The 20,332-nt window shown below is 34.1% G+C and overlaps 2 long non-coding RNA genes and 1 other non-coding gene across 3 annotated transcripts; all 3 read right to left on the bottom strand.

Moving 5' to 3' along the window:
- Positions 1-1,701: 1,701 nt before the first annotated feature.
- LOC127881106 (uncharacterized) lies at positions 1,702-3,227 on the bottom strand. Its single transcript, XR_008049902.1, has 2 exons — positions 3,176-3,227; positions 1,702-2,171 (listed from the first exon to the last, which is right to left on the bottom strand). It is a non-coding gene; the product is annotated as an uncharacterized LOC127881106 (long non-coding RNA).
- A 1,715-nt stretch (positions 3,228-4,942) lies between these two features.
- Trnat-ugu (transfer RNA threonine (anticodon UGU)) lies at positions 4,943-5,017 on the bottom strand. Its single transcript has one exon. It is a non-coding gene; the product is annotated as a tRNA-Thr (tRNA).
- A 5,810-nt stretch (positions 5,018-10,827) lies between these two features.
- Positions 10,828-11,644, bottom strand: LOC127881109 (uncharacterized). The gene is made up of 2 exons (XR_008049905.1): positions 11,293-11,644; positions 10,828-11,207 (listed from the first exon to the last, which is right to left on the bottom strand). It is a non-coding gene; the product is annotated as an uncharacterized LOC127881109 (long non-coding RNA).
- Between the last annotated feature and the right edge of the window lie 8,688 nt (positions 11,645-20,332).

The following is a 20,332-nucleotide window of genomic DNA, read 5'->3' as shown; positions in this document are numbered from 1 at the left end:
TTATTCTACGTATGTCTGTCAATAAAACGGGCTACCGCTCTTATAGATTTATAGTAGCCCGGCGGGCGTCAGCTGAAACATTTCAGTAGCCCGATGAAAAAATTCTGTAGCCCCCGGGCTACGGGCAATGGATTTGTCGGACACTGCTATATAAATTGTACACTGAAGTTTCTTTAGCTAATATTTTTCTTATGTTGACAGACCATTGACATTGCTGGGGTTTGTTGAGATAAATACTTATTATCATCAGGGGCAGGAAGACATTATAGACATTAAACAGCGTATCATTACGTAGACAACAGTTGCACAACTGTATGCGTAAAAGGTAAATCAGTATATTAATAATTATGTTGACAACTAGCTTACGTAGCAACGTCCGAAAATATGAAATATCCGACATCTATTTCAATATTTAAAATTCAAGATATAATGACTACTGAACTGTTTTACTTTAAGGAAAAAACAGTAAAAGTATGTTTTTTATGAAAATGAAACACAACAAACAATATACTTATCATGATAACGGCTAAACGACTTATTATCCCAATATAACACTGTCATTGAATCGCACATTTCAATTAAAAATTATTCCCCTTGAATGTTAATGCATATTGATATAACGAATTCATCAAACGTTATCAAACATGAGTAATTTGCATTGCATCGGATTCCCACAATATTTTGTGGATGTAAATCGGATCCGGTTGTTGTTTATGTGTCAAGCTCATTTTGCCAGTGAGATACTTAAATTTCTTGCGTAGTAAAATCGGCTAGATTGAACTTGACCGGTACGCAGTTGTTTACCACTATCAAATCTACTGTAAAGTACACAAAGATACTTACATAATTCTGCCGTATCTGTCTGAATAAACATCCGCTGCACAAAATATAGACATTTGTATTAATGATTATTAAACACAATCATATTTTTCTGTGTTTATTGAATTAATGACACTGAGTTTCTTTGTCGCATTACAAGATGGCGGATGTCTAACGCTGTTTGTGAAGTGACGTCACAATGTTTATTTGAGCGCGTGCCCGTTCCCACACAAAAAGTTTAAACACAAAATACTCGAAAACTTGATTTTTGCCAGGTATAACCCCTACGCCAACAGGTAGATCGCATTCTGGTCCATATACATGTCAAATTTCAGCAAACGTGTTCGGCCAGTTTTCAAGAAACTCAAATCGCGGCTATATGCACCAACTTAACGAAACTTAGCCCCCTTTATCATTCGTTCGAATGAACGTCATCAATGATGACGTCCAATACATCACTCATTCCATATAAAAAAATCATACAATATACACTGCGTAGTGTTCATTTCTGAAATAAAATGAATGAAAACAAAACAAATCGGTTAAAAATGTATGCAAAATCCATGTAATTGGTTCTCACAGAAAGGGAGCAAATCTTCATTGTTCTTTAACTGCATGGGGGAAATCACACGAAAAAAGCAAAGTCAAATGAGCATTTGTGTTATATTAAACATTACTTTTATCCCAAATTTCTCAATTATCTCTGTCACACGATATATAAAATTAAGTATTATCTTTTGTCATTGGCAGTTGAAATATTTGATAGTTTTGGAACATTTTAAGAGTTATACAAACAACGTTTGACTCAATGATGGTCAAAGCTTTAATTAATTATTTGCAAGCAATTGTGATCGGATAAACAAAAGCGACAAAAAACACATTACATTAACATTTATTTGACTGAAGTAAATATTCAGCACTTCCATTACATTAAGTACTGGACAAATTAAAACACACATTATGCACATGAATAAATATATATTTAAATGTCTGTTTTATCTCAAGTCAAGCTACTTGATCGCAATCCCTCTAAAACAAGGAAAGGGGGTATCTGATTAAATTTCTTTCAGTTCGAGTCCAAGTCTATAAGTAGGTAACAACTTGCTCTCGCTTCTTCTCGCACTATCCCACCGTACTCCTAATGTTCACCTAGCAACAGCATTTCGACTGGGACTGTGTGATGAGTAAACATTATGTGTGTTTTTGTATTCATATTTCACTTTATTGAATATTTCATCTTTGGTTTTGATCCAAGATTGCATCCACGTTGGACATTCGTGTTGCTGACGTCTCGTCTGGGTACGCTTGCTACGCTTTCCGAGTTTGAGTGTTGGTTTTTGGTCTCATGATTCCTACAAAGAAAAATAAATATTGTAAGATAACAAAACATAACATTTTAATTATACATAAAGTTCAACTATGAATGTGTTAACAATATTAATTTTTCTTTTGTTTATTTAAAGTTTTATCTTGTTTTATTTACATCACAAAAAAAGATAGGTTGGTCGGCATATTTTAATTTGACACTTTTGCGATTGTTCCAAATATATAGTCAACATGTTTTCTGTATATGAAAACAACTTGGGAAAAGGCAGTGTAGTATATCATCATAAAGTGACTATAAACTATAAAAGGCATATTTTGACCGCACAAATATGTTCAGTATGAATGCATACTTGTTTATACGTTTTAACAAAAATTCTTTTCTCGGTTATATAAATTTTAAATTGATGATCCTTCATCCCTCATGGGCGAAGAGTCTTAGTTATGGTAACATCATGTCTGAATTTCGATTCAGTAGTCAGCAGATTGATTTCATTTGTTCTGTTTTAAAATCTTAAACACGTTACTTTATATACATTATACATGGCTGTAAATAGACACGAACTATTCAAGGATCACACAGATTTCATTAATTGATGTATATTATTTGACAACATGGAAGTTACCAATTCTACACTTATAAATACTAGTCGTTCTAGCCGAATATCGACTTGTCGTGCTTGCCTTTAATTTCGTTGCTTGTCGTGTTTGCCAAATTGCTGGTGTTCATTAGAAATGTTGTTAGATGGTGTTTTAAGATATTTTTCGGACAAAACACATTTTATATCGAATAATTAACGTCCGCATGTATAAGTGCACTGCAAAAAGGAATATTAAATAGATATTTTGGAAGATTTAAAATGTGCTTGTCGTGCTTGCGTGCATTGTAACTTAAAAACTAACAATTTGCCTCGAATGATAGACTAAACTACTTATCTGGTGTCAAATATTTATATAACCGGGAATAGAGCTCAACTTTTCCCATAGCCTGCGCTTTATTTCGTCAAAATAAAGTAAATAATAAGATACTTACGTGGATTTGAAGTTTCTAAGCGGAGGCAATGTTTACAATTTTCTACTTGACGTGCTAGCCTAAATGACGTCACGGACCACGTGGTACGGCCACACTGATGTTGTTACAGTGCGCGGACTTAAATTCATAGGCGAATCGATATAGATAAACAAGGAAAGCGCATACAGTATGATTACAGACGAAAATCGAGGACAGTATACGGGTTAAATAAAATGGATTTGAATTGTTATTTTGACAAGTTGTTAATAACAATTGTAAATTATAGTAATTATTAAGAAAATAGAAACATATAATATCGATATTGTGTTATAAGATGTAATTAAAGCGGGTGAAATTTTAAACGGCCACAAGTAATTAAAGACGGGTTTAAAACTTTGTGTATTTAGTAAATGTGTATACAATGTACAAACAATCATCGACAAAAACATCGAAAACTGATTTTTTTATTATTTTATTTTGTTACTTGTTTAAATTAAAAACATCGCACATAGCAATAACTGTCTGCTAATATTTTTTTTACGTTTTAGACAGCGCGAAGCAATGCAACAATTGATATCACGCATATTATTATATATGATAATGCTGTATAATGTCACTGATTTATTGCACAAAACAGTTTAATATCAGGGATTATAAACAAGGATCATATCGCAGAGTTATAAATCACTTATATTACAAACAACGCATGCAAACCATAAACATCACCGGCATCCGGACACAAGTGCAATGTGAAATACGCTTACCGCTCTAATTGTATAGGGCAGACAAAACCTCACCCAATATTAATGTAAATGCATATTGACAAATCGCATACAGCTGTTACTTGTGTGTCCGTACAAAAGCATAACAAACTTTTATGTAATACGAAATTTACCTCACTACCAAACAACCAAAATCACACACACAGGGGCTAGCAATATACTGTATTCCCTTCCGCCATAATCATGACGGGGGTAGAAACATGATTCATCTCATCGGTTGCAGTAGAAATAAAGCGTCTTATTAGGAAATGTTTTGTTTTACAATTTGTATTTCTCTCAGCGATCCAATAACTTCTTACAGGCACAAAGTACAAGCAGGAACTCTGATCTAAACTTCTACCAAATACGGAACCAATTTGACAACTGTTTGTGCACATACCTTTCTCCACATTCAAATGCATAAGCTAAATATTTTACCTCCTACAAAAAATGACCTAATCCGATTGGCTTAGAGCGGACTCCAAACACCCCGAGTAATTTCCTAACACCCCGAGTAATCGAGTAGTCGGTTGAGAAATAATCGTTACACAGTTAGTAACTGATGGTGTATGGAATATACAACCTCAGTTATTTCATACCATACGAGAGCGAAGTATGAAATTACTGATGCAGTATATCACATACACAATGAGTGTAACTAATAACACATTTAGGAATACAGGAACTCGCTCTAGGTATACGTGATTTACAAGTACTTCATTCGTAATGCAACGCATTGTTCAGACTGATAATAACGACAAATGGTTAATGATGGCACAAATTCCGTTCATGGCTAGTTCGATGAAATGTTTCGTTGATTTAATACATATTAATGTTGTTAAAAGATATGATGAAATTAAATATATCAACGAAAACTTCACATTTTTGTTTCGCAGTTTTGTTTAAGGTTTCCTCACTATATGGCAATATATTTTAAGGTTGATTATTAGAGCATCATTATGAGAAAACAGGGCAAACGTAGCTTATTGGCTTAATACATCAGCGTGTCGCCGGTTGGTAAACAGTGTGCAGCCAGTCCGGGACTCGAACCCGGGACACCTCGCTTACAGGGCGAGTGCTCTCCCGACTGAGCTAACCGAGCCGCTACACATCTTTCCATCAATCCCGCTTAAGTTCGGTACCGTGGCATTCTCCCATGTCAAGTTGGAATTCGTCCTCAAATTCGAGTCACAAGGAACAGTGAAATACTGACCCACGGACAAGTTCTATGGAGAACTGTTCCCGCCACGGTCCCCCGTTGGGCGCCATTGTCGCCGGGTGGTTATTTTGTGGGTTCTATCGTGGAAGAAAACTCAATTTGGTTGAAATATATATTTATTATTGATATTAAAAATCATTAATTTAGCAAAGATGTAAACTCTTTGAAAGTAAAGCATCGAATTAACTAACAATAACAATAATATTAATAATAGAGAAATACAAGTAAAGCATGATCCGACGGTGATCATTTAAATACAAGCACTACAAAATTTACCTAAAATATACATTTAATAATGATATTAAAAATCGTTAATATATCAAAGATGTAAACTCTTTGAAAGTAAAGCATCGAATGACTATAGCAATCATTCGATGCACGATATTGACATTGAAGCTATTTGTGCACGGGAAAAGGGAGGAGTGATCTGAGTATATTTCAAATTATTAACGTGCAACTGTATGGATTAGGTGAACTGATCTTATCTCTACCTAGAGGAAAACGTCTTTAACGACTAAATCGAATAAACAACTGACGAAATGTATATGCCCATAGAATACTCGTGATTTACTTTTTAAATTAACTCAATATAAAGATACTGGTTAAACATTAAAACAACACAACACAGTTTAGTTTAATATTTATTTAATAACCTTTTTTTTTTTTTTTTTTTTTTATTCAATATAATACATACAATGTATACATGAATATATACAACATAGTGATTGTACAAAGCAATAAAGTTTAGACATGTTATACAAGATATGCTAATATGTATTTTTTTTAAAGAGAAAAGAAAAAAATAATAGAAGAATTGTTATGAAAAATGATGAGTTGTATAAAGTCGGAAGAAAGCATACTGGACTTGTGTGTTTCGTTGTATATTCAAAATGATCTTATAAGATTGAAAAAAAAAAAACATACAAAAATATTTTAGAAAGATAAACTTACATTAGAGTGAAATGTATATAAGTGGACAAACATCATGAGAATTTTATCCGATTCCATTTTTGTTCAAAGTTTTGTAATGTGTCATTACTGAGGGCTATTTCTTTCTCAATCTGGACTTTAAGTTTGAGACTATGGATAAAACAATTAAAATTTGGTACTTGTTTTTTGAACTTCATGTTAAAGATGAACAATTTCATCATTATAAGAATAAAATTCACAATATTATTACAATCTTTTGATTTCAATGAGTAAATTCCGAAACTTACATTTAAGAAAGATAGTTTAACGTTTAGTTGCTGTTGTTCAAGAAAAGATGTTAATTGATTCCAAATAGGCTGGATGTGTTTGCACTCCCAAAACAGGTGTTCTATAGTTTCGATGTTTTCACTGCAGAAGTCACACAGATTTGAATTAGATAATTTGCATTTAAAGAGATATTTATTTGTAGCTATAATTCTATGAATGTATTTATATTGAAAATTTCTCAGAGTGCTTTCAATAGTTGCTTTATATGGCATGGTAAATATGTGTTTCCAATTAAGTTCATGTACTCCGAAAAGGACTTGCCATTTATTTTGGGTTTTTGAGTTTTCTGTAGGGTTTTTAATTTGTAGTGTGTAAAATATTTTATTTGTTTTGTTTTTTCTTCCAAGTATTTTTTCTACGAATGTTGTTTGAGTACATGGTGTATTATTTGTATTGATTTCAGATTTAATATGTATGGGTATGCTTTTGATTAATGTGTAGTACTTCAAAAAATTATTTGAAGGTATTCCGTATATGTAGCATATATCATTAAAAGAGTAGAAATCCTTAATTCTGTAGTCATATAATTGGTCGACATATTTAATGCTTCGTTCAAACCAATCTTTATAGAAAAACGTCTTATTGTTTGAAGTTATGTCTTTATTGTTCCATAGAATAGTTTTGCTGCTTGTTTGGGTTTCTAGGTTATGAGTGACATCACTCCATGCTGTTAGAACATCAGACAGAAATATGTTTTCGTTTGCAATTTCATGTAAGATAGTATTGCTGATGTTACATTCAAAGAGTAAGGAGTCACCATATTTTTTTAGAATTTTCTGATAGAATAATTTCCATTTACTTGTATTGGCATTATCTAGGTATCTTTTAACCCAGCTGCATTTGATTGCATTCAAGAATGAGTCAATGTTCGTTAATTGGATACCTCCATTTTCTACAGATTGAATTAACTGAGTTCGTTTTATTTTATCAGGCTTACCGTCCCATATGAAATTAAATATTGCTGATTTTATATCGTTAATAATATCATTTGGTGGATTTGGGAGGACTGTTAATACATAAATTAATTTAGGAAGTGCAAACGTTTTCAAAACTGTGTTTTTTCCGATAAGTGTAAGTTTACGGTGATGCCATGATTTTAAGCAGTTTTTAAAATTCTGTAATTTAGGTAGTATGTTTTTAAGAACTGTATCTTTTTCATTATTTGTGAAAGTAATTCCTAACGTTGTGGCTTCATCGGATGTCCAATTATATTTCATTTCTTTTTTATATTGGACATTATTTTGTTTTAATTTACCTACTCGTAGCACAGTACATTTACTTTTGTTTAGTTTCAGACCCGATGTCATTCCGTAAAGGGTTAGCGATTCTATTAGGTTATGGAAAGAATCGTAAGTGTCGTTTAAAAAATAAGTTGCATCGTCAGCAAATAGGGACTGTTTGATTTCTTCGTCAGGTTCTAGTGATATGCCTTTTATGTGTTTATTTGATTGGATGTGATGTGATAGATACTCGATGCAGATAATAAATAGCGATGATGAGAGTGGACATCCTTGTCGAACCCCTCGTTCGATGTTAAAACTGTTTGAAAAGAAGCCATTGTTAATGATTAAACTGTTAATATCGGTATAAAATAGTTTGACCCATTGAATGAGACTTTCACCAAAGTTCATATTTTCTAAGCAAGAGAACATAAATGAATGATCAAGCGAATCGAATGCCTTTTCGAAGTCTGCAAAGAAAATTAGACCAGGATTATTTGAATTGTTGAAATAGTTTATGCATTCTTGGATAAGACGAACATTTTCACCAATGTAACGTCCTTTTATGAAACCAGATTGAGATCTTGAAATGATTGCTGGTAATATTTTTTTTATTCTGTTTGCTATACTTTTAGTTGCAATTTTATAATCATTGTTTAGTAAACTAATCGGGCGCCAGTTTGATAAGGATTCTAAGTTTTTTCCAGGTTTTGGAATAAGTGATATAATACCTTGTTTTTGTAGCGTAGTTAAGTTTTCGTTGTTAAATGAATAGTTTAGTGAATTAATTAGATGTGTTTTTATATCATTCCAGAATATTTTATAAAATTCGATTGTGATGCCATCAGATCCTGGGCTTTTGTTATTTTGCATATCTTTTAGGGCTAATCCACATTCATATTCATTAAGCAATCCGTCGCACAGTTTTTTTTCCTCTTCGTTTAAAGCGTGATGTGTATTTTTAAAAAGGGTGTTATTTTCAACATTTTTTCGTTTATAGAGGGTTTCGAAAAATAAACGTTGTTCTTCTAGTATTTGAGTCATGTTTGTTATATCTTTGCCATTGACTACTAATTTGTGTACAGTTTTTTGTTCACTTCTACGTTTTTCAATGTTTGCGAAGTATTTTGTATTTTTTTCATTGTGTTCAACATGCTGTGCACGCGCTCTTAGTATTATTCCATTGAGACGTGTATGATAGATTCCATCTAATATTTGTTTTTTTAATGTTATTTCATTTTCAATGTCGGTGGTATCATTTGTGTTTGTTTGATGCAATTGTTTTTCAAGTGTTTCAATGGTTTTGATGGTTTCAGTTTCAAGTTTGTGTGTTTCTTTTTGTTTAAATGATGTGTATCTAATTGTTGTGTTACGTATATTTCCTTTAATTACTTCCCATAAGGTGTTTGGGTTTGCATCTTTATTATTTTGAACTGTATTTAATATTTCCTGTTTTATTTGTGTTTGATATTGTGTATCCAATAAGATGCTGTTGTTAATTTTAAAGTATCCTGGGCCTCTTTCAGGTTGTATATTATGCAGTTTAAGTTCAACTAGAGAGTGATCAGTCATAAATCCTGGTTTTATGTTACATGTGTCAATAATGTTGCAAAGAGATTCAGATATTAAAAAATAGTCTAGTCTACAAAATATTGTTGGTTTTGTGTTTGAGTGCCAGGTGAATTTGCTTTCGTTTTGGTATACTGTACGCCAGATATCTATCATATTGTAGTTTTCAATTATGTTATTTAAAATATTTCTATTTTTAGGATGAGTATAAAGGTTTCCATTCTTTTTATCTAATAATGGGTTCAGGACAGTATTGAAATCACCACCGATTATAATATTTTTATCTTGGTTATTAATTATAAAAGATTGTAATGTTTCGTAAAATGTGGAATCATCTATGTTAGGACCGTAAACGTTGATTAATGTTAGTTGTGTTTCATGTATTTTGATATCTATACTTGCTAGTCTGCCAATTATTATTTCGTTAAAATTATCAACTGTGATCCCTATGTTACTTTTTATCAGAAAGGCAATGCCTTGTTTATTAGTATATTGTCCACTGAGGTAGATGTCCCCGTCCCATTCATCTTTTAAGGTTTGTGTTAAAGTATGTGTCAAGTGACTTTCTTGTAGTAGGCATATATTATAATTTTTTTCGTCTAACCATTTGAAGATTTTAATGCGTTTGTCTTTATTGATTAGCCCTTTTACATTCAGAGTGCATAATTTAATCATTTAAAGAAAGGGAGGGTGTGTAAATATTATTGTGTGGATTTGTCCAGTAAGTTTCTATTTTAAAACATGTCCAGTAGGTTTCTCTTATAGGACATAAGATGTCCATACATACATACAAACGTTTAATTGGTATACAGCATACATCAACATCATTTTTAACTCTAAATTTCTGCATTTTAAGATGAAAGCAATTCAGCAAATTAAGTACAAAAAAAAACAAAGAAACAAGAACAAAAAAACAAACAAAAGGATAGCAAGGTAAAACAAATGATCGTGATTACAAGCAAACAAATCAGTTTGTTTACATCAAAATACATGATTTTACAACAGGTTTTTTTTACATATATGTGTTAAAGAAGTGACTTTTACAACATAAATGTTTTGAACGTATTATTGTATATGTAGTGATTCATCTTATCGCATCCAATGCAGAACATATAGTATGATATTGAGAATGAGACAAAAAACACCCGATTCTTACGCATAATGACATTTAAATACTTATAAAGCATAATGTCTTAGATGAAAGCATGTTTTCAAGTTATTTACATATACTTATATATATTTACATCTATATAAATAAATACTGACATATACAATCACTCACAAAACATTCCCATATACATTTATATCTATATCTCAAATAAATGCACAATTTCTTAGATCAAAAGCAAGTAGATAGCTGCATGGGATATTTTTTGAGTTACATGTGTACCTACATATGTTTTTATATATATATATATATATATATACATATATATATACATATATATATATATATATATATATATATATATATATATATATATATATATATATATATATATATATATATATATATATATATATATATATATATATATATATACATATATATATATATATATATATATACATATATATATTAACATCTATATAAATACTGACATACACCGTCACATACACACAAAAAAACATACAAACATACCCATATACAGCTAAATATATATATTCTAAATAAATGCATCTTTAAGTATATATATATTCTAAATAAATGCATCTTTAAGTATATATATATTCTAAATAAATGCATCTTTAAGTATACATCAAAAATACAATTGTTATTGTGAGAAGAAAGGAACCGCACAAATAAAGCATCATCAATAAATCAAGTATTATTCTATGCAGCTTAAACTTTGTCACTACTACTGTAAAATGAGATTTTGAATGAATTAAAGGGAAGCAAATCTGTAATAAAAAGAACATGCATAAACCGTAGTTGTTTCCCTTGTTTGAACCATGCTAAATCCTTAAAATGCCTATTTCCAGTAACTGTGACCTTCACCTATGACCTTGACCTTTGACCTAGTGACCTCAAAATCAATAGGGGCCAGCTGCGAGTCATGATCAATGTACCTATGAAGTTTCACCTATGACCTTGACCTTTGACATAGTGACCTCAAAATCAATAGGGGTCATCCGCGAGTCATGATCAATGTACATATGAAGTTTCATGATCCTAGCCCCAAGTGTTCTTGAGTTATCATCCGGAAACCACCTGGTTGACGGACGGACCGACCGACCGACCGACATGAGCAAAGCAATATACCCTCTCTTCTTCGAAGGGGGGCATAAAAATAGTATAGATTTTTCATTTTTTTTAAATAATATTCAGTCCCACAGCCACAAATTATACTCATAGTGCGTGCTTAATCATAAAACGTGGCTTACACAGGTAGTTTTAGCAGATTAATTGTTAAAAATAAAAATAGTATGGATATTTCATTTTTTAATAATATTCAGCCGCACAGCCAACAATTTACAGTCATTGTGCATGCTTAATCATAAAATATGGCTTACACAGGCAGTTGTAGCAGATTAATTGTTTAAATAGAAAAGTATAGATATTTCATTTTGTTTAATAATATTTTGCTGCACAGCCAACATTACAGTCATAGTGGCTTAGATATTTCATTTTTTTTAATAATATTCAGCCGCACAGCCAACATTACAGTCATAGTGGCTTACACAGGCAGTTTTAGTAGATTAATTGTTTAAATAAAAATAATATACATATTTCATTTTTGATAATATTTAGCCGCACAGCCAACATTACAGTAATAGTGCAAGCTTAATCATAAAACATGGCTTACACAGGCAGTTTTAGCAGATTAATTGTTTAAATAAAAATAGTATAGATTTTTCATTTTTTATTAATATTCAGCCGCACAGCTAACATTACAGTCATTGTGCGTTTTTAATAATAAAAACATGCATTAACAAGCACACAAGTTAAGACAATGACCACTCTGTTTGAAAAACAAATAAGACTATGATGTGAATAGCAATGACATATAAGGATTGACAAATAAACATCAGCGTTTTAACAGAAACATTCAATTAAAGAAAGAATTTATTTGTTTTTATTATTTCAGAAAAGGTTTATACGTTACTTTTTTGCAAATTTGCATATTCTAAACACATGTTGACTTCATTTAAATAAGATAAGGACTATAGTCTCACTAGTGGTTTGTGATGGTTTAAATAATCCAATTTATCAAGGTGAATGACCACATGCTAACAATACTATATGATTTATAGTCTGTTTTACAGTTTGACATTTATATTCCTTTTTATAGACTTTTTAATTACTATTTGTTTACAGGTTCACTTATATCGAATAATGTATCGAGAAGTGCATTTCTGATATGTGTAAATCATTTTCTATCGCTCACTAGATAATGTATAGTCTGGTTTGAAGATTGACATATATATGCTGTTTTTACAGTCTCTTTCATTGTTAATTCGTTTACAAAGTATACTTACATAGAATAATGTATCGAGAAGTGCATTTCTGTTATATATCAAGCATCGTTTAAAACAAAAAAATCAACAAACGTTATTAGTTAATTATAGGGTATAATTACAATAAATAATAGAATATATTTACAAATGTTTTTTGAATTACAGAGAATTGTGTAACATACAGAAGCGTGAACTATTTTATTAGATTCATACCATGTTTCAGTGACATGGGGTCCATACATGGTAGTAATGATGTCTTTAACGTCCACTCACCCCCGTTCTTCTGAAGCGCCTGAATTCTTCAATAACATTGTTCACGTTGTCATAAATGTCAAATTTGATGCGCTCATCAGCAACAGTTTGACCATATACGGAACCGTTAAAGTACCAGGCACTACTTATGTCCGGGTGTAGGTGAAGCCTACTGATAAGCCCCTGGTTGGGCTTAGTGACGTCATCCACCAGTTGGTAGCCATTGTTCTTCATGGGGGTCCTCTTTCGCATAATGGTGGACTTCGCAGAGTTGTTTTTCAGTTTAATAAGGACTGGGCGGGTTTTTCCCCGCTTTGTGGGGATACGATGGATCGCCACTATATCAGTCAGCAGTAGGTCTACCCCTGCATGGGTCTTCAGGGTTGATGTTACTGTTTTTGCTAGTGATTCTTCTGATTCGTCCCTATTTTCTTGAATGTTCAATATCTTAATATTATTCTTCCTGGAGTATTGCTCATTGTAATTTGCTTTTTGATGTGCAATTTTGCTCAGCTCATACGCTTTATTTACTTGTTCTTGTAGTGATTTATTTTCAGAGGTTGTGGTGTCTTCTATTTTTTGTATTTTTTCTTTTAGGTTTGTATTGTCAAACTCTAGGGAGTCGATTTTTGATTGCATTTCATTAATCTTTGAACTAACTATGTGCTCTATCTTATTGTTCATGTTCTCTTCAATTTTGGCCATAATTGTTGTTATTGTGCTGGTAATTAATTCTTCTATCTCTTCTTTTTTAAGCATACTCTTGAGCTCATCCCTCAAACTGGTAATTCCCTCTGTCATATTTTGCAGCTGTGTTTGGATAGTATGTAGCTCATCCATGCTTGAATTACTTGTCTCACTGTCAGGGCGTGATTTCTTAGTAGCCTGCTTTGTTTGAGGTTTTGTCCCCGTGAAAGTCAATTTTGCCTGGCCTTTTATTGTATTTTCACTCATTGTTAAAGCAGCTCTTGTTGAAAGGCAAGATGGAGATAATTGAGATAATTAAGAAGAACAGTTAGTTTTCACCAAGTTTTTATTGTATTGATAATATAGCTTTTATTCAGCTTTTATTCTGCCTCGGCCTATAATCCAGGTAAGCGCAGGTAAACCCAGGTATTCAGGGGTTTTCTCAAAATAATATATTTTGAAAAATTTCAACAGTCGTTCATCTATTGTAAAAAAAACACACAAAAATCCACACCTTCAATCTACTCTTTTCAATCACAATATTTCCAATGTTTCACTTCATCACTTGAAGCACCTAACATTCATGTACATGTTGTACTCAAAAAGTCCATGACTTAGTCACTATAAACATGTATTTTAATGTATTTGTTTCAGAACAATTTATCCACACATCTGCCTCTCGTGTGATACGTCATCACCATCTCTGATACGTCATCACCATCACCATTTATTTAATAACCTTCATAAATTACTTTTTAATAAAAATTGACATAACATATTACCGTCCTCCGATTTTGATGTCGTCCTCGACTTATGCTTCAATCAAATTGAAAACAAAACTCGCGGTATAATCGTTGATAAATTATAAACGAGTGTATTCATCGAAGGAGGATAATGCACATTCGGAGCGTCGAAAACGCAACTCCGATCTTATATAAAACACAGGCAACTTGATAAAATAATTCGTAATATTTTTTTACTTATATCACACACATTATGTACTCTAGCATATTTCAAAATCAGAAAACATACTGAAATGATCTTCAATGCTAGTTAAAATACATTCAACTAATTTTCATGATTGACAAGCGATTATTGAACTTACACTATGTAGTCTCATGTGCGCATCCGCGTTGGTATTTTTGTAGCGCGCTTTGTTCTGTGCGGTAATAAATCTGGCTCTCCCGGCTTCCGCTTATGTGGTGAAACATACACCGACCTCGACGTACTGCTTGCTGACGACAGAACCGAATTCGAGGTATCGGACTCTGCATCCGATGTCTCGTGAGTGTATGAAGTTTCCGTTTCAGACATTGAAGTGACGTCTAGCAGCAGTTGGCGGACTGGTAACATATGGTTCCGGTGAACTGTTTTGACGATGCTTTTGTCACCCTCACGCTGGATACGGAATACCGGAATTGACGGGTCAGGATGCTTGATCACGATATACGCATGCTCGATCCATATATCTGCGATTTTGTGTGCTCCTTTCAACCCGATATTGCGAAGCAGGACTCTCTCGCCCACGTGAATAACAGTTTCACGTACTTTCCTGTCGTAATGTTGTTTTGCTTTCTTTCCACGTTCTTGTGATACGCGGGTAGCTATTTTATATGCGTCCCATAAGTGTTGTTTGAGCTCTTTCACGTATGTGGACGGTGTTGAGACTCCGACACTCTGTCGTTTTAAACCCAACACAGCGTCGATCGCAAGTCGAGCGGCGCGCCCAAACATTAACTCATATGGTGAGTAGCCAGTACACTCACTTATGGTCACGTTGTATGCATGCACGATTGCTGGTACTGAAGAGCGTGCGAATCATCTGTAACAGCGTACCGTTAAACCGTTCGCACTGACCATTTCCTTGTGGATGGTAAGCAGTCGTGCGGGTTTTCTTAATACCCGTTTTCGAACAAAGCGTTCTGATCACGCGCGACATAAAATTCTGCCCGCGATCGCTATGTAATTTCTCCGGAAACCCGTAATGAACAAAATAGTTCTCGAAACGAACTTTTGCCGTGTTGCGAGCTGTTTGATTCTTGGTTGGAAATGCTTGAGCATATCTCGTAAAATGGTCCGTTATAACGAGTATGTTCGCATAACCTTCTTTCGATACTTCCAATGAAAGAAAGTCAATGCACACCAGTTGCATAGGAGCCGTAGAGGTAATATTTACTAGACCAGTGGCAACAGTAGGGGCAGTTTTGCTACAAAAACATCTGTCGCATTCTCGTATCCATTTTGTTATGTCACTTGTCATACCAGGCCAATAATAATTTTTCGCTGAATAGAGAAATTGTCCTATCTCGTCCCTGGTGGCCCATATCATCATGCAACGCTTTAAATACATGTACTCGGGCAGATTCTGGCAAAACAACTTGGTGTACGGTTTGTTCATGTAATTTGGCTGTATGCATAAGAATTCAGTTTTCAATATACAGATTTTTGAGTACTCGGACATACTTTTTAACTTTCGGTGAATGTTGACGAACCTTACTCTGATTAGTTCTCCAGTTCAGAGAAATTAGCTACTTGACCTGTGAAATTGTTGGATCAGCATTTTGACCGTTTATTCAATCATCGGATTTTAAAACTTCCGGTGGGTTTCAGGCTTCATTTATATTGATCTGATAGACAACAGGACTTGAATTCATAGGGGTTGAATGCGTTACAAGGACAGCTTGTACCACGTCCCGATCTAGCCTAGAAAGTGCATCGGCCTCAACATTCAGCTTTCCAGACCTGTAATGTATTTTGAAGTCGTAGTTAGCTAGTGTGGCGACCCATCTATGACCATATGCATCTAGTTTGGCTGAGCTTTACACAAATGTACAAATGTTAGTAGGTTATTGTCCGTGTATACATCAAATGGGATACCATACAAGTAATCATGGAATTTATCGATGATTGCCCATTTAAGAACAAGAAACTCCAGCTTTCTTGAATGATAATTCTTCTCTGATTTCTTCAGACTGCGGCTTAAAGAGGCAACCACTCTATCCACGCCGTCGTGTTCTTGATACAATACTGCACCAAGACCGTGCGAAGATGCGTCCGTATGCAACTTAAACGGCTTAGAATAGTCAGCATACGCAAGAACTGGGGCCATTGACAATTTGTGAACAAGAGTGTCAAAAGCAAGCTGTTGTGCTTCATCCCATGTAAATGTTTCTTCGTAATTGACTAGTTTCCGGAGGCGCCTATCAGAAGGTCGTTGAAGGGCCGGGCTATCTGGGAAAAGTGGTTAAGAAACTTTCGATAATTACCGTTGAATCCTAAAAACCTTCGAGCCTCTTTGATAGATGTCGGTACTTTCCATTTAAGTATCGCTTCGATCTTACTTGGGTCGGTTTTGATACCGTCTTTTGAGACCAAATGACCTAGATATATCACTTCCGGTTTCATAAATTCACACTTTGGGGCTTTAAGTTTAGGCTTATGGTCTTATTAACGCTGTTAAACTGGTTAAAGTCTTTGAACAGCCTTTGAAAAATCATTACTGAAAACAATGATGTCATCAAGGTATATGAGGCATTCTTATAGGTTTAATTCGCCAATAAAACGCTCCATCAATCGTTGGAATGTAGACGGTGCGTTGCAGAGGCCGAATGACATCTGGTTACACTGAAAGAAGCCTAAACTGCCAACTTGGACGCGTTTTTTTGGTATTCTTCCGCCATCTCTACTTGCCAGTACCCCGCCTTCAAGTCAAGTTTAGTGAAGTAACGGGAACCGAAAGGAGGTGAATTGTGTCGTCAATGCGGGGAATGGCATGCGCATCCTTGTGGGTACGGCTATTCAGCTTCCTGTAAGCAATGCAGAAGCGTATTGTTCCGTCTTTCTTCCGGACAATGACCACGTTGGATGAGTACGGGCTGGATGATGGCTGAATAGCGCCGATGTCCAACATTTCCTTCACATGCTCACGAACCTCATTTATGAGTCCAGGCGGTACGCAACTGTAAGGTTCTTTATATGGTTCGTTATCACTTAGTCGTATTGTGTGGCGAACGAGATCGGTATTACCCAGATCTAAAGGCACTGACGAAAAAACATCCCTCATTTCAAACAACATGGATTTGAGTTGCTCTTGTTGTTCCGGTTCTAAATGATTAATATCAATTTTCAAACTATCGCAGAACCTATCTCTATCATCCGTGTTTGTTTGTTGTGGTGCACACGTCGCGTTTAATGGTGTCTCTGAGGTATCTGGTGTCCAAGCGCGCAGTACATTTGCAGGTTGAATTCACAGATGACGGTTTTAGGGACAATTTTAATGGGTTTGGCTTCCAAGTTGAAAATGCGGACAGGAACTATGTCAGTGTTTCCTCGGCTGTCAAGTAGCTAACTACACACAATCGCAGATATATGGACTGAACATGCGTATGAGGTGATCGGCCAACCTGACCCGTCAATTCCGGTATTCCGTATCCAGCGTGCAGGTGACAAAAGCATCGTCAACACAGTTCACCGGAACCATTTGTTACCAGTCCGCCAACTGCCGCTAGACGTCACTTCAACGTCTGAAACGAAAACTTCATACACTCACGAGACATCGGATGCAGAGTGCGATACCTCGAATTCGGTTCTGTCGTCAGCAAGCAGTACGTCGAGGTCGGTGTATGTTCCACCACATAAGCGGAAGCCGGGAGAACCAGGTTTATTATCGCGCAGAACAAAGCGCGCTACAAAAATATCAGCGTTGATGCGCACAGGAGACTACATAGGGTTAAGTTCAATAATTGCCTGTCAATCATGAAAATAAGTTGAATGTATTTTAACAAGCATTGAACGTAGTTCATTTCAGTATGTTTTCTGATTTTAAAATATGCTAGTGTATATTATGTGTGTGATACATGAATACAATTATTATGAATTATTGTCTTAAGTTGCCTGTGTTTTATATAAGATCGGATTTGCATGTTCGACGCTCCGAAGGTGCACTATCCTCCTTCGATGAATACACTCGTTCGTAATTTATCAATGATTATTCCACGAGTTTTGTTTTCAATTTGGTTGAAGCGTCATCGAGATTAGTTCATGTAAAGAAAAATGATTAAATCATGGTATTTCTATCAACTGTAACGAACGTTTGAGCAGAAAAAAAGTGGTGTTTACTATTCAACGAAAATAGAAATGATTGATTCACTCTCCTTTAAAATATGCTAGTCAGCTTTTGTTTGTACCTACCGCGCGTGCTCAAATATCGGAAAAACCCAGACTGGAGAGTTCCGAATAACAACTATTAAACTCAAGTTCTAACCTCACACACACTTAAAATAGGTTTTGTCAGAGTGGGTTCAGTCTATTTGAGTAAAGACGGCAGCTTAAAATAAGACAAACACTATCTTGACCATTAATTGTGATTTGACTGTAAATACTTGCATCACTTCCCAAGAAAATATATCGGAGACGTCTTAGTAAGACTGTCTATGTAAAGATTATGATCTTCACATTTTGAAGACCAAACAAACCTCATAATGAAAGTATAGGAAGATAAAACTTGAAAAGAAGTAACAAAAATTATATTTAAACACGTTAAGATATTATTGTCCATGAATGTTATTTAATGTTGGTTACCAGTATGTTATTTCTCTCTTGATCTTTAACTAGCCAATGTTGTTACGTATATATGCAAGGGAATTAAGCTCATTTTAACTACTCATACATTAGGCCTAAAAAAATAAATGTTGTGGTTCCGGTAACATTGACTTTAAAATTTCTAGGTAGGGTAGATCGGTTTATTTTTTTTTTCTGCAGAGTTACCTTACCTCTTTATAAAAGTTTTTCTATGCTGATGGTTTTCACATAAAACCTTTATGTACATCATAGAAAAGTGTTCCCATTATTGTGAGGTGTATTTCCCGCATAGATATGCATAATCCCGTCTCGATCGATTCCTTTATACATCGTATCAACAAATACCTATAGAATGCATTCTATAGGTCTTTGGTATCAACCATACTTTCTATCTATTACTGCATATACATATACTTTCTACTTTTCCTGTCGCTTCTCATTACCCGATAATCCCGTATATTCCAGTTTTATAGAAAATTCTGGTAAATACGATAAAAGTGCTCAAACATTTCAAGATACACAAAAATTCTCCAATTTTCTTTAGTATCAAACAAAGTTTGGCATTTGTTACTATTTAAAGATGTGAAGAAATAATGTCCAATCGGGGCGTTTTTTTCCACTGAACACACGTAAATCGCCAGACGTGATGTTTATACAACACAAAATACACCCACACTTTCCATGCGACGTTAATCATGTCTGCATATTCTTCGCGCACTTTTTATTGAGACAAAGGATAAGAAACTGTTTATTTGACGCTAGAATTTGTTAATGTCGCGTTAGCATTAAAATTCGGAAGCTTGTTTCGGATTACAAATTAAATAATGCTCATTTGAGAATCAAACGAAACATTAACAGTTGTGCAAAATTAATTCAACAATAATTTGTTAGAGCGCATTGCGTGTCGAATAATTGTTTTGACCATATTATGCATGAAATGCACAATATCCACAAGATTTTCACCCGGTTGCCATCATCTTTCTTCTAAGTTAGTGGCCGAGATTTCATCGTGGAGGTTTACACCGTATATATAATGTACTTAACGATTTTGAATTTAACTTCATATACATGTATGTCTTTGGTATAATAACTGTCAATGACATAATGTCTATGTTTCGAGTAGGATAGGCAAGCAAGCTCTCATGGGATTTTTCTAATTCACAGCGATTTTTAT

The sequence above is a fragment of the Dreissena polymorpha genome, chromosome 5 (genome assembly GCF_020536995.1).
Source record: "Dreissena polymorpha isolate Duluth1 chromosome 5, UMN_Dpol_1.0, whole genome shotgun sequence".
Classification (NCBI taxonomy): domain Eukaryota; kingdom Metazoa; phylum Mollusca; class Bivalvia; order Myida; family Dreissenidae; genus Dreissena; species Dreissena polymorpha.
The sequence above is the reverse complement of the archived record's forward strand: the minus strand, read 5'-3'. Positions and strand labels throughout refer to the sequence as shown.